The sequence below is a fragment of the Pleurodeles waltl genome, chromosome 11, assembly GCF_031143425.1.
Source record: "Pleurodeles waltl isolate 20211129_DDA chromosome 11, aPleWal1.hap1.20221129, whole genome shotgun sequence".
NCBI classification, from domain to species: domain Eukaryota; kingdom Metazoa; phylum Chordata; class Amphibia; order Caudata; family Salamandridae; genus Pleurodeles; species Pleurodeles waltl.
In genome coordinates, this window is record NC_090450.1 from 291206665 (window position 1) to 291219296 (window position 12632).

Below are 12632 nucleotides of genomic sequence, written 5' to 3' on the forward strand. Positions count from 1 at the left end.
TATTCTTTGCCATAGCTCCATCTTCCTGGCAATGGTGGTGTGCTGCACCTGTGCCCGAAGAGCTGGGGCTCTACACGAACTATTTCCTCCACCATGACCCTGAGTTCTGCGTCAGAGAACCTGGGGTGTCTTTGGGTGCCATGGGGTGGTGTGGATGAGGTGAGGGGTGGTGTATGTGTTGTAGAGTGTGGTGAGTGTGGTGGTGTATGGTGTTTTGTGCGTGGAACTTGTGTGGGTGATGTTGTGATTTGCCTCTGTGTGATGGTGTACTCTATGCTGTGCTCTCTCTCTCTGTCCTTCACTCGCAATTGTGGTCGTAGGGGTTTGTGGGTGATGTGGGTGTGTGTTTTATATTTAATTGGGTGTGTGGAAGTGGTGTGTGTATGTGTCTCAGGTGTGTGTATTTTGAATTATCCAATGTGGTAGTGTTTTGTAAAGGTGTGTGTATTTTGACCGCGGCGGTGTGTACCGCCAATGGAATACCGCGTTTGAAAGACCGCTGCAGGGATTTGTGGGTCGGAATGGTATGGGCGTATTTCTGTTGGCGTGACGGTGGAGGTTTGGTCATTGCCAGTTTCCCGCTGACCTTTGGTGTGGCGGACTTTTGTGGATGGCGGGTTTTTGGCGGTTTGCCAGTTGCGGGTCAGAATGACCGTGGCGGTTTACCACGGCTGCGGCGGTGTTATGGCGGTCTTCTGGCCGGCGGTATGCGACTTTTACCGCCGAGATCAGAATGACCCCCAAAGTCCAATTAACAATATATTTAATTACAAATTTAGCGTTATAATTATACAACTGAAATGCATCATACTGGAGAACACACAAGAGCTCAAAATAATACTAATTGCTGTGTTGCTAACTGTAACTTAATATTGAAATTTGCACACTTCAGTCATTTTTACTTTATTATCTGGACTTGTTGTGATAATGCATTTAAATGATTGGTCTAAGGTGAGGTCTCAGGTAAATGTTTATTAACCTGTTGAATGCGGGCGTCGGCCACTGGCTGACGCCCACACCCCCTCCCTGGTGCGGGTCACGACCAGTGGCGACACCAGGGAGGGGATTTTTTTGTTATTTTTTTTTTACCGTAGGAGACGCGGAAGAGCTTCCGCGTCTCCATCCCACCCCCTCCCGCCCCCTTATGACGTCAGCGCGCCACGAGGCGCGCTGACGTCACAGTTTTTCCCCACCGGAGAAGGAGAGAAGCAGGTAAGCGTTCTCTCTTTCTCCGGTGGGGAAAAAAAGGCCAAAACGGCCTCCCCAGATGCCAGGGAGGCATTGATGGAAAGGGGAGGCTCTCCCCTTTCCATCGATGTCTCCCTGGCACCGTTTCCTGGCCGTGGATCGCAGTGCGGCTGCAATCCACGGCCAGGAAACGCCCCTAGGCACCAGGGATCTTCTTTGGGGGGGTCGGCCCCCTCGTAAAAGGGCCACCCTCCCCCCGGGGGCAATAATTATGTATTTACACGGTTTTGGGGGGCGATCGCGCCCCCCACAATAAAAAAATAAATAAATAAATAAAACAAAATGGCGGGGTCGGCCCTTGGAACACGGGCCGACCCCAGGGGGGAAAAAAAAAACATGTAGTTTTGCCTGGGGGGGGGGGGGGGGGCGATCGCCCCCCAGGGTAAAAAAGAAAAAAAAAAAATTGTTGGTGGTCAGCCCTTAGGGTGACCATCAATGGGGCCATTTTATTTTTTTATATATGTGTGCTTTGCCAAGGGCAAGCACACATGTATAAAAAAAAAAGATTTGTGACATGAGTGTCTTGTTTTCTTTCTCTCTCTCTCTCATATATATGTGTATATATGTATACATATATATATATATATATATATATATATATATATATATACATATATATATATATATATATATTTTTTTTTTTCAGGACAAGCATTGCAGCGTCCATGTGCTGCTTTTCTGACTTGTTGGTGTGTATCTGGGCTTCTAACAACGCCCACCTCACGCCCATCACTACCACTCGTTCGTGTGCTTGCCGTTCAAAAATACTTTGATGACATTGGAAAATTATTTACCTTTGTCCTTCCTTGGGGAGGTTTTGTTACCGCCTTGGCCATCGCCCCTGGTACATGGCTAATTGCACTTTTGCTGTTACGTTTAACTGCGAGCGAACTTCTTTTCCTTTTGTGTAACTTTTCATATGATGCTCATGGTGGCCGTGGCGCTGTGAATCGGCTCTCTTATGTGAAAGAGTTTAACTTTCAATTATCAATTTATGTGGCAAGAAAAGTTGGGTTAGGAGTTTATAACGCTAATAGCTCTAACTCGAGCAAATGCGAGACGCATTGCATTGTAAATGCTTGTTATTCTTGTGTGTGTTGTTTTATAATGGTGAACAATTTCACTGCACTCCACGAGGACCGTGATCAAGACTCCTTGGTGAGTTGAAACACGTTGGTGGTTATTGACTGCAATAAAATACACGTTTATTTGTACTTCGTGGAGTGCGGTGAAATGTTTCGGCATTAGATAATTTCTAGATAGGTCTTCTCTGTCACTGGTCACCGGCAGGGGAGTGTGCCGCCCAGCAACCCTTCAACCACTTTGTTTCTAAACATATATATATATATATATATTATTATATATATATATATATAGATATGCAACACAAATTGGTTAAAAAGATTGTTGCGCAGCGCACTCCACTGCCGGTGCTCAGTGATGGAGGAGAGCAACCTCGAAAATATTTTGTGAACAAGAATCTCACCGCACTCCACGAGGTTCAAATTGACATGTTTTATTGCAAGTATAAACAATGAAAGAAAAGAGGGACTCATTTACTGTGATCAAGAATCCTTGAGAGTCGAAACGCGTACGTGGCTGTTGCTTGCAATAAAAGATGCCAATTTGAACCTCGTGGAGTGGGGTGAGAATCTTGTTCACACAATATATATATATATATATATATATATATATATATATATATGCATGCATGCATGTTTTTTCTGTAGTGGCAGTTGCCATAAAGTAGCTGAGTGGATTAGTAAAGGCAAGCGTTACCTGCGCTTTAAAACAAATGTAATGCCAGGGGGACTATGGAGATATGAGTGGCACTTTTGCTGGGTAGTACTGAGGGAATTAGAAGAGGAGGTAATGGGAGGCAGAGCACCAAAAATTACTGTTGCACAGGGTGTGTGGTAAGGTGAAGTAATACATTCTTTTTTTGTTTTTTTCAGTGTTTTCAGAGAATCTGCAGAATTGGAGAAGAAGCGAAGTTAAGGTGACGACATTTCCTGTTGTACACAACAAACATACCCACAAGCAATTTTGTGACTATCTGCCTTCTACGTAGGCTAGTAATTTAGAGGACCAGTTTAGCCAGTTGCAGAGATGGCGTCTCGTTGGATGACTGCTGATCAAGCCCTAGCTCGGGTTATGGAGGACAGTTCTGATGTAGGCTCAGAGACTGAGACAGCAGACACTGAGACAGCATCTGAGGGAGAGGACAATGGGGCAGATTCTGGGAGTGATTTTTCAGTCGGCGGAGTCCCATCTGACGACACCTCTTCCAGTGAGTCTGAAGGAGACAATGACGACATCCGTGCTGTCCCTTCGCAAGCACATTCTGGGCAGCGGGACCACATTGGGTTAGCCGAACCCAGAGAGCACGTGCTTGCTGCCGCAAGCACAGAGAGAGTGCTCTCTTGGCAGCCCCCCTGTTTGGTTCAGCCCCAAATTCCACCTTTTACTGGTGACGCTGGATGTAAAGTCGATACAGCTAACTTTTTGCCAGTCGACTACATCTATCTGTTTTTGGATGTTGACTTTCTTCAGAAAGTTGTGCAGCAAACAAATTTGCGTGCAGACCAATTTCTGAGGGAGCGCGGAGGCACTCTATGGCCCCGTTCTAGGGCACGCCAGTGGACTCCCACTTCGCTGGCGGAGTTGAAGATATTTTTGGGCCTTACGCTCAAAATGGGGTTAGTACAGAAACCCACCTTGCAGTCCTACTGGACGACTCGCACGGTTTGGGTAACTCCCATCTTCGCACCATACATGAGCAGAGATCGTTTTTTGCTAATGCAGCGCATGCTGCATTTCAATGACAATTCTGCTGCATTGCCCCGGGACCATCCAGATCATGACAGGTTGTTCAAAATTTGGCCTGTCGTGGAACATTTGTCTGCCAGGTTTCCAGAGATATATACTCCTGGAAAGAATATAGCAGTTGATGAGTCCTTGATCCTGTACAAAGGACGGCTGCTTTTCAGACAGTACATTGCGAGCAAAAGAGCTCGCTATGGCATAAAGCTGTACATGCTGTGTGAGAGCTCTACTGGCTATGTGTACAGCCTGAGAGTGTATACAGGAAAGGATTCTACCCTAAACCCTGTAGGTTGCCCTCCCGTGTTAGGGGTCACAGGTAAGGTTGTATGGGAACTTGTCCAGCCACTTCTTCACAAAGGTTATAACCTTTATGTGGACAATTTCTATACAGGAGTAGAGCTGTTCAGTGAGCTCTACAAAGCTGGCACTGTGGCCTGCGGTACAGTTCGTTGTAACCGCAAAGGATTCCCGCAGGAGCTTGTTTGCAAGAAGCTCCAGAAATCACAGAGTACTGCATTGCGTTCTAACGAACTGCTCGCAGTCAAGTTCCTAGATAGACGTGATGTATACGTGCTCACTACAATTGATGATGAGAGCACTTCTCCCATCACGGTTTGGGGTCAGATGGCCGAAGTCCACAAGCCCATCTGTATACTCGATTACAATAAGTACAAGGGTGGAGTGGACAAGAACCACCAGGTTCTTCAACCATACAATGCGTGTCGTAAAACTCGCACTTGGTACAAGAAACTGTTTACCCACCTGATTCAGATGGCAACATATAATGCGTATGTTGTTTACCGTCAGACAACAACAGGAAGACTCATGACTTTCCTTGACTTCCAGTTGTCTGTAATTGAAAGCCTCACTGCTGTTACAGAAGAAGCAGTAGCCTCCACCTCATATGTTCTGGAGGATGTGGCAAGGCTGCAGGAGCGACACTTTGCTGATCGCATACCTAAAACACCCAAAAAGGATCGTCCATGTCGTCGCTGTAAAGTGTGCTCAAAGCATGGAAAGCGGCAGGAGAGTCGGTATTACTGTCCCCAGTGTCCATCACAACCAGGCCTCTGTATCCCTACTTGCTTTATGTTGTATCATACTAAAGCAAAGTTCTGGGAAATCGACTGAGGTTGAGCTGCTGTTGGGTAATCCTTTCAGTGGCAGTGCATGGATACCGAACGTCCATGGGCCACTGCTTCGTTAGGCAAGGAGCCACAGAATTTTACTTCATCATGGACTTCCTTTTGGCGTGGTCGGTGTTCTGTTCAATTAACATGCATTTTCTTCCCCCTACTGCATATACTAGTGGACAGAACACATGCCACATAGCCACGGAGTACCCTTTCTTCACCTGCATGTCAACCTTACTTTCAACTGTAGATATGCTCTCTCAGTTCGAGGAATCACTTTGTAGGGCATACTTGGAAGCCCCCAACTTGCTTCCACAAACTAGTATAGGTTCACTTGGCTATTATACAGGATTAGCCAGGACTCTGATGAGAACAGAGACATGGATGGGTAAGGAAAGCTTATGGTAGGAGTGCCTTCACAGGGTTATTGCACAGGTAGAAGGCAGATAGTAAAGGTAGTACAGATGTACATCATCTACACCTATGGATTCAAACCCATTGGTGCCATCCCAGCACTGAAGGAGAATGACTTGTATAGGTCAGTGTTTGACCTGCTTTTCATGTTCATCCTCCATCAGAACTTAGTAGATGTTCAGTTTGCTGTATAAGTGCATTATAGTCACATCACTGCACATAATGTTGGCTGGGACATATGCTACGTTCTCATGGACTCCCCTATGTACCAAACACTACCCTTTTCCATAGCCTATGACCTTCTCTTTAGGGAACATCATGAGAAATCCCCAGCATGTCTCCCTTAGTTTCAAAGGTAGATATGCTCACTCAGTTCGAGGAATCGCTTTGTACGGAATACTCAGACACCCCCAACTTGCATCCACAAACTGGAAGGAGTTGGATTTAGCACAGAGAGTGCGTTAAAGGCGCATGAAAAACATGTCTTCCTGAGCCTCAGGTGGCTGTCACAGGAGTCATTAGTAAAGGTTTGTTACGCATGCATTTGGTAATGTTAAGGAAGAAGGAGGCAGTTACTTGACAGGTGGTAAAATGTAGTCAAACTTATTCCGTTCTGTGGCGTGTGAATGTGATGGGCCCTTGTCTGGCAGCGGTAAGTTAATGTGAGTGGAGTGATTGATTGGATTGGGCCCGTGGCTGGCGATATGAAAGTGTTGTTTGTTGTGCGTGAATGGCGTGTGAATGGACCATAAAGAGGTTGGTGCCTGGACGCGGCTTTATGGCCCACCTTCAGAAGGCTTGGTTTCAATATTCAGATACTTTGATAAGTAATCATGCTTTAAAACCATAATTTCTGGAGGTGCTAAAACCAACCAGTGTGAGTGGTGGGTTAACTTTAACAAACTAGTACCAGGGGAGTCCAAGGGTGCAGGACTCTCACCAGTTTTCCTTCACCCAGAATCCCCTTGAAATTACATTATGTGCTTAAAAAAAACATTTTCCTTGCATTTCAATGAGCAGAAGTCCAGGGATCTGCAGGGATCCTCAAAATTCCTACCACCCAGTGTTTCCCCACTTGTCCTGATAAAAACACAACCCCGCTTGTGTGCCTGCGCCTAGTGCATGCTTCAGGAATGAATCACTCCAGGGTTAACAGTAGACCTCAAGCAATGACTACCATTGACCCTTGTGTGATCCATTCCTGTCGCGGGCGCTAGGCCTACCCACACAAGTGAGGTATAATTTTTATCGGGAGACTTGGGGGAACGCTGGGTGGAAGGAAATTTGTTGCTCCTCTCAGATTCCAGAACTTTCTGTCACCGAAATGTGAGGAAAACTTGTTTTTTTAGCCACTTTTTAAGGTTTGCAAAGGATTCTGGGTAACAGAACCTGGTCCGAGCCCCGCAAGTCACCCCTCCTTGGATTCCCCTAGGTCTCTAGTTTTCAGAAATGCACAGGTTTGGTAGGTTTCCCTAGGTGCCGGCTGAGCTAGAGGCCAAAATCTACAGGTAGGCACTTCGCAAAAAACACCTCTGTTTTCTTCCAAAAAGTTGGATGTGTCCACGTTGCGCTTTGGGGCGTTTCCTGTCACGGGCGCTAGGCCTACCCACACAAGTGATGTATCATTTTTATTGGGAGACTTGGGAGAACGCTGGGTGGAAGGAAATTTGAGGCTCCCCTCAGATTCCAGAACTTTCTGTCACCGAAATGTGAGGAAAACTTGTTTTTTTAGCTACTTTTTGAGGTTTGCAAAGGATTCTGGGTAACAGAACCTGGTCCGAGCCCCGCAAGTCACCCCTCCTTGGATTCCCCTAGGTCTCTAGTTTTCAGAAATGCACAGGTTTGGTAGGTTTCCCTAGGTGCCGGCTGAGCTAGAGGCCAAAATCTACAGGTAGGCACTTCGCAAAAAACACCTCTGTTTTCTTCCAAAAATTTGGATGTGTCCACGTTGCGCTTTGGGGCGTTTCCTGTCGCGGGCGCTAGGCCTACCCACACAAGTGAGGTATCATTTTTATCGGGAGACTTGGGGGAACGCTGGGTGGAAGGAAATTTGAGGCTCCTCTCAGATTCCAGAACTTTCTGTCACCGAAATGTGAGGAAAACTTGTTTTTTTAGCCACTTTTTGAGGTTTGCAAAGGATTCTGGGTAACAGAACCTGGTCCGAGCCCCGCAAGTCACCCCTCCTTGGATTCCCCTAGGTCTCTAGTTTTCAGAAATGCACAGGTTAGGTAGGTTTCTCTAGGTGCCGGCTGAGCTAGAGGCCAAAATCTACAGGTAGGCACTTCGCAAAAAACACCTCTGTTTTCTTCCAAAAATGTGTATGTGTCCACGTTGCGCTTTGGGGCGTTTCCTGTCGCAGGCGCTAGGCCTACCCACACAAGTGAGGTATCATTTTTATCGGGAGACTTGGGGGAACGCTGGGTGGAAGGAAATTTGTGGCTCCTCTCAGATTCCAGAACTTTCTGTCACCGAAATGTGAGGAAAACTTGTTTTTTTAGCCACTTTTTGAGGTTTGCAAAGGATTCTGGGTAACAGAACCTGGTCTGAGCCCCGCAAGTCACCCCTCCTTGGATTCCCCTAGGTCTCTAGTTTTCAGAAATGCACAGGTGTGGTAGGTTTCCCAATGTGCCGGCTGAGCTAGAGGCCAAAATCCACAGGTAGGCACTTTGGAAAAAACAGCTGTGTTTTCTATAAAAAAAATAGGATGTGTCCATGTTGTGTTTTGGGGCATTTCCTGTCGGGGGCACTAGGCCTACACACACAAGTGAGGTATCATTTTTATCGGGAGACTTGGGGGAACATAGAATAGCAAAACAAGTGTTATTGCCCCTTATCTTTCTCTACATTTTTTCCTTCCAAATATAAGAGAGTGTGTAAAAAAGACGTCTATTTGAGAAATGCCCTGCAATTCACATGCTAGTATGGGCACCTCAGAATTCAGCGATGTGAAATAACCACTTCTCCTCAAAACCTTAACTTGATCCCATTTTGGAAATGCAAAGGTTTTCTTGATACCTCTTTTTCACTCTTCATATTTCAGCAAATGAATTTCTGTATACCCAGTATAGAATGAAAACCAACTGCAGGGTGCAGCTCATTTATTGGCTCTGGGTACCTAGGGTTCTTGATGAACCTACAAGCCCTTTATATCACCGCAACCAGAAGAGTCCAGCAGACAAAACGGTATATTGCTTTCAGAAATCTGACATCGCAGGAAAAAGTTACAGAGTAAAACATAAAGAAAAATGGCTGTTGTTTTCAGCTCAATTTCAATATTTTTTTATTTCAGCTGTTATTTTCTGTAGGAAAACCTTGTAGGATCTACACAAATGACCCCTTGCTGAATTCAGAATTTTGTCTAGTTTTCAGAAATGTTTAGCATTCCGGAATCCAGCATTGGTTTCACACCCATTCCTGTCACTAACTGGAAGGAGGCTGAAAGCACCAAATATAGTAAAATTGGGGTATGTCCCAGTAAAATGCCAAATTTGTGTTGAAAAATGTGGTTTTCTGATTCAAGTCTGCCCGTTCCTGAAAGGTGGGAAGATAGTGATTTCAGCACCAGAAACCCTTTGTTGATGGCATTTTCAGGGAAAAAACCACAAGCCTTCTTCGGCAGCCCTTTTTCCCATTTTTTTGGAAAAAACAAAATTTTCACTGTATTTTGGCTATTTTCTTAATCTCCTCAAGGGGAAACCACAAACTCTGGGTACCATTAGAATCCCTAGGATGTTGGAAAAAAAGGACGCAAATTTGGCGTGGTTAGCTTATGTGGACAAAAAGTTATGAAGCCCTAAGCGCGAACTACCCCAAATAGCCAAAAAAGGGCTCATCACTGGGGGGGAAAAGGCCCAGCAGCTAAGGGGTTAAAAATATACCAGGCACAAACACAATTACATGTATGTGAAATAGTATATCTGTAACACTACTTCACATACTTAGAAATGCTAGTCACATTGGTGATGAAGTAGATCTACTCTGAGTTTGGTCCTATGCTTTATGTGTGGTGTTCTGTGTTAAGTCTAGGTAGAATTATGCAACATGTAGTCCTACATTTTAAGTGCAAATTAGGTAGTCTCTAAGGCAGTGGTCTCCAACCTTTTCTGTAATCAGAGCTACTTCTGATAATTGAAAACGTTTGTGAGCCAATGAAAGCCAAGCAATTTACACATTTGTACCGGACACCACCCTCACCCAGCATCCTTGACTTTAAACTTAATGTCCATGGATCCCAATACTATGGTTTGAACAAAATACTGTGACTAGGGGTCCTATTACAGGGCTGCCATGTGTAACAACAAGTGGTCTGTGGGGATGTATGAATATGTATGAACATGTGTGTGAATGAATGGGACAGATATGTATTGGTGACTGATAGCCTGGTTAGTATGTACTTGTGGCACAGGACATACCTTTCACAATACGTGTCACCACTACATATATAATACAAACTTACATTGCGTTTTTTAAATGAAGAAATTTCAAATGCTAAGAAATTTTAGCAAAAGTCCTTATAATAAGAAACAGTTTTCTGCACTCAAAGGAAAATGTTTCTGCACTCTAATTCTTTCCCCTTTAAAACATGGCTTTAGAGCATTTATAAATATGACAATGTGACTGCATTTCATCCAGTCACCAGGAGAAAGACGCCTGCTGTGTGCAAGTTCACCACTTTGAAATTGGAGAAAATTCAATTGAAGAGTTAACTTTATATTTGTATACACTCCACAAAACTAATCATTCATTTTAATTTGCTCACAAGTCAAAGTATTGCTTTTACAAACACCAGGCATTTTTCTCCCTGTGGCATGTAGACATGATGCCATATTTATAATAGAAAAATAGTCATTTGTCTAAATGCGATGAATTTAAAGTGAGGAAACATGCTTCACAAAACATTAAGGCACTCGTACAACATTGGCCGTAAAAGCCGCATACCGCCATGCAAAAGACCCACATTTCGGAATCTGCCAAAATACAGACACCCACACAAATCCGCCACACCAAAGGTCAGTGATAAACTGGCGAAAACAAAACCTCCACCGTCACGCCAACAGAAATACGCCCACAGTATCACGACACACGAATCCACGTGGCGGTCTTTCAACTGCGGTATTACATTGGTGGTACACACCGGCACGCTCAAAATACACACACATTTACAAAACACAACCACATTGGACAATTACAAATACACATACCTGATACACATACACACACCACTCCCACACACCCATTACAATATAAAACACACACCCACATCACCCACAAACCCCTATGACAAAAAATCTTGAAAGAAGGCCAGAGAGAGACACCACCAGCAAGAACAACAGCATCCACAGGAACACAATACCATCACCCACAGAACTTCCACGCACCTCACACAACACACCACTACATAACAACACACTTATCACCACACAATCCACCCCACACATCACCTACCCCACCCCATGGCACGGCAAAGACACCCCAGGTTCTCGGAGGAGGAGCTCAAGGTCATGGTGGAGGAAATCGTCCGGGTTGAGCCACAGCTATTCGGATAACAGGTGCAGCACACCTCCATTGCAAGGAAGATGGAGCTTTGGTGCAGAATAGTGGACAGGGTCAACGCAGTGGGACAGCACCCAAGAAATCGGGAGAACATCAGGAAGAGGTGGAACGACCTACGGGGAATGTGCGTTCCGTGGTCTCAAGACACCACCAGGAGGTTTAGCGGACTGGCGACGGACCCCCACCTCCTCACCCACAACTAACAACATGTGAGGAGCAGGTCTTGACGATTCTGCATCCTGAGGGCCTCGCAGGAGTAGGTGGAGGAATGGACTCTTGTAAGTCAAATCTTAACTATGACATCCCCCACCCTACCTACATGCTATCACATACCCCCACCCTCACCCCCAGAACTCCAACTCCTCACAAATGTACCAACATCACAAACCACCCATCCCAACACCAAGCTCTACATGCAACAACAGAGCATGGACAGCCATCACTAAAGCATGCACAATGCACATACCCATACACCCCCCTTGACCACCATCACAGAAGGTCCCACACAGGAATGCAAGCACTGGGGTACACGCTCACCCACCCATTGCACACCATGACACATACAGATGTAATAACCATCCTTTTATACCCCTGCAGGACCCCTACCCATTGTCACCAGACAGGAGGGTCCACACATGTCCACACCACCAACAGAAGAGGCCCAAAGTGATGACAGCACCTCTGTCCAACTGGATCTAGATGACCAGCCCTGCCCGTCGGGGTCCTCTGGACAGTCGGTTCCCTTCACACTGGCACAGGCCATCACAGACCTTCCCCCCTCTGGAAGCACCAGCACAGCACCCACCCAGCGGGCCCATACCTCCGTCTCCAGGACACGTCAATCAGCTGTGTGTCCACCACTACAGGGAACCCAGGCTAACCCACCACCCCAACAACAACAGGGACCTGGGGCAGTGGTAGTGGGCACATGGTCCAGGGGACGGAGGCCCAGGAACACAGGGGAACTGGGAGGGCTGCTGTGCGACCGGGGGCGGACAGGCCAAGGGAACCCACTCTCCACGAGGCCCTATCCTCCATCATGGGAGCCTACCACCACTCCCAGGAGATGATGGCAACGGTACTGGCCAAGTTTCAGGAGACCAAGCGTCTGCAGGAGGAACAGTATATGGGCTTCAGGGAGGAACTCAAAACCATCAGCTCCACCCTGGGCACCATCGTAGGGGTGCTGAAGGAACTCGTGAACACCAGGAGGGACTCTGCGGCACTACAAGGGGCCCCTGACACTAGCATGGACGATGAACTGCCCACCACCTCCGCCGGCGCTAGTGGACAGGACGCCCCACCACAGGACCATCACACCAGCACCCCACCCCCTGCAGAGGGAGAACAACCCCACAAACGGTCCCTGAGATCCAGGACAAAGATTGTCATCCTACTGTCCCACTTTGTCACCCTGTCCATACTTAAACTGCCCAACCTCCACTTCCTATGCCCATT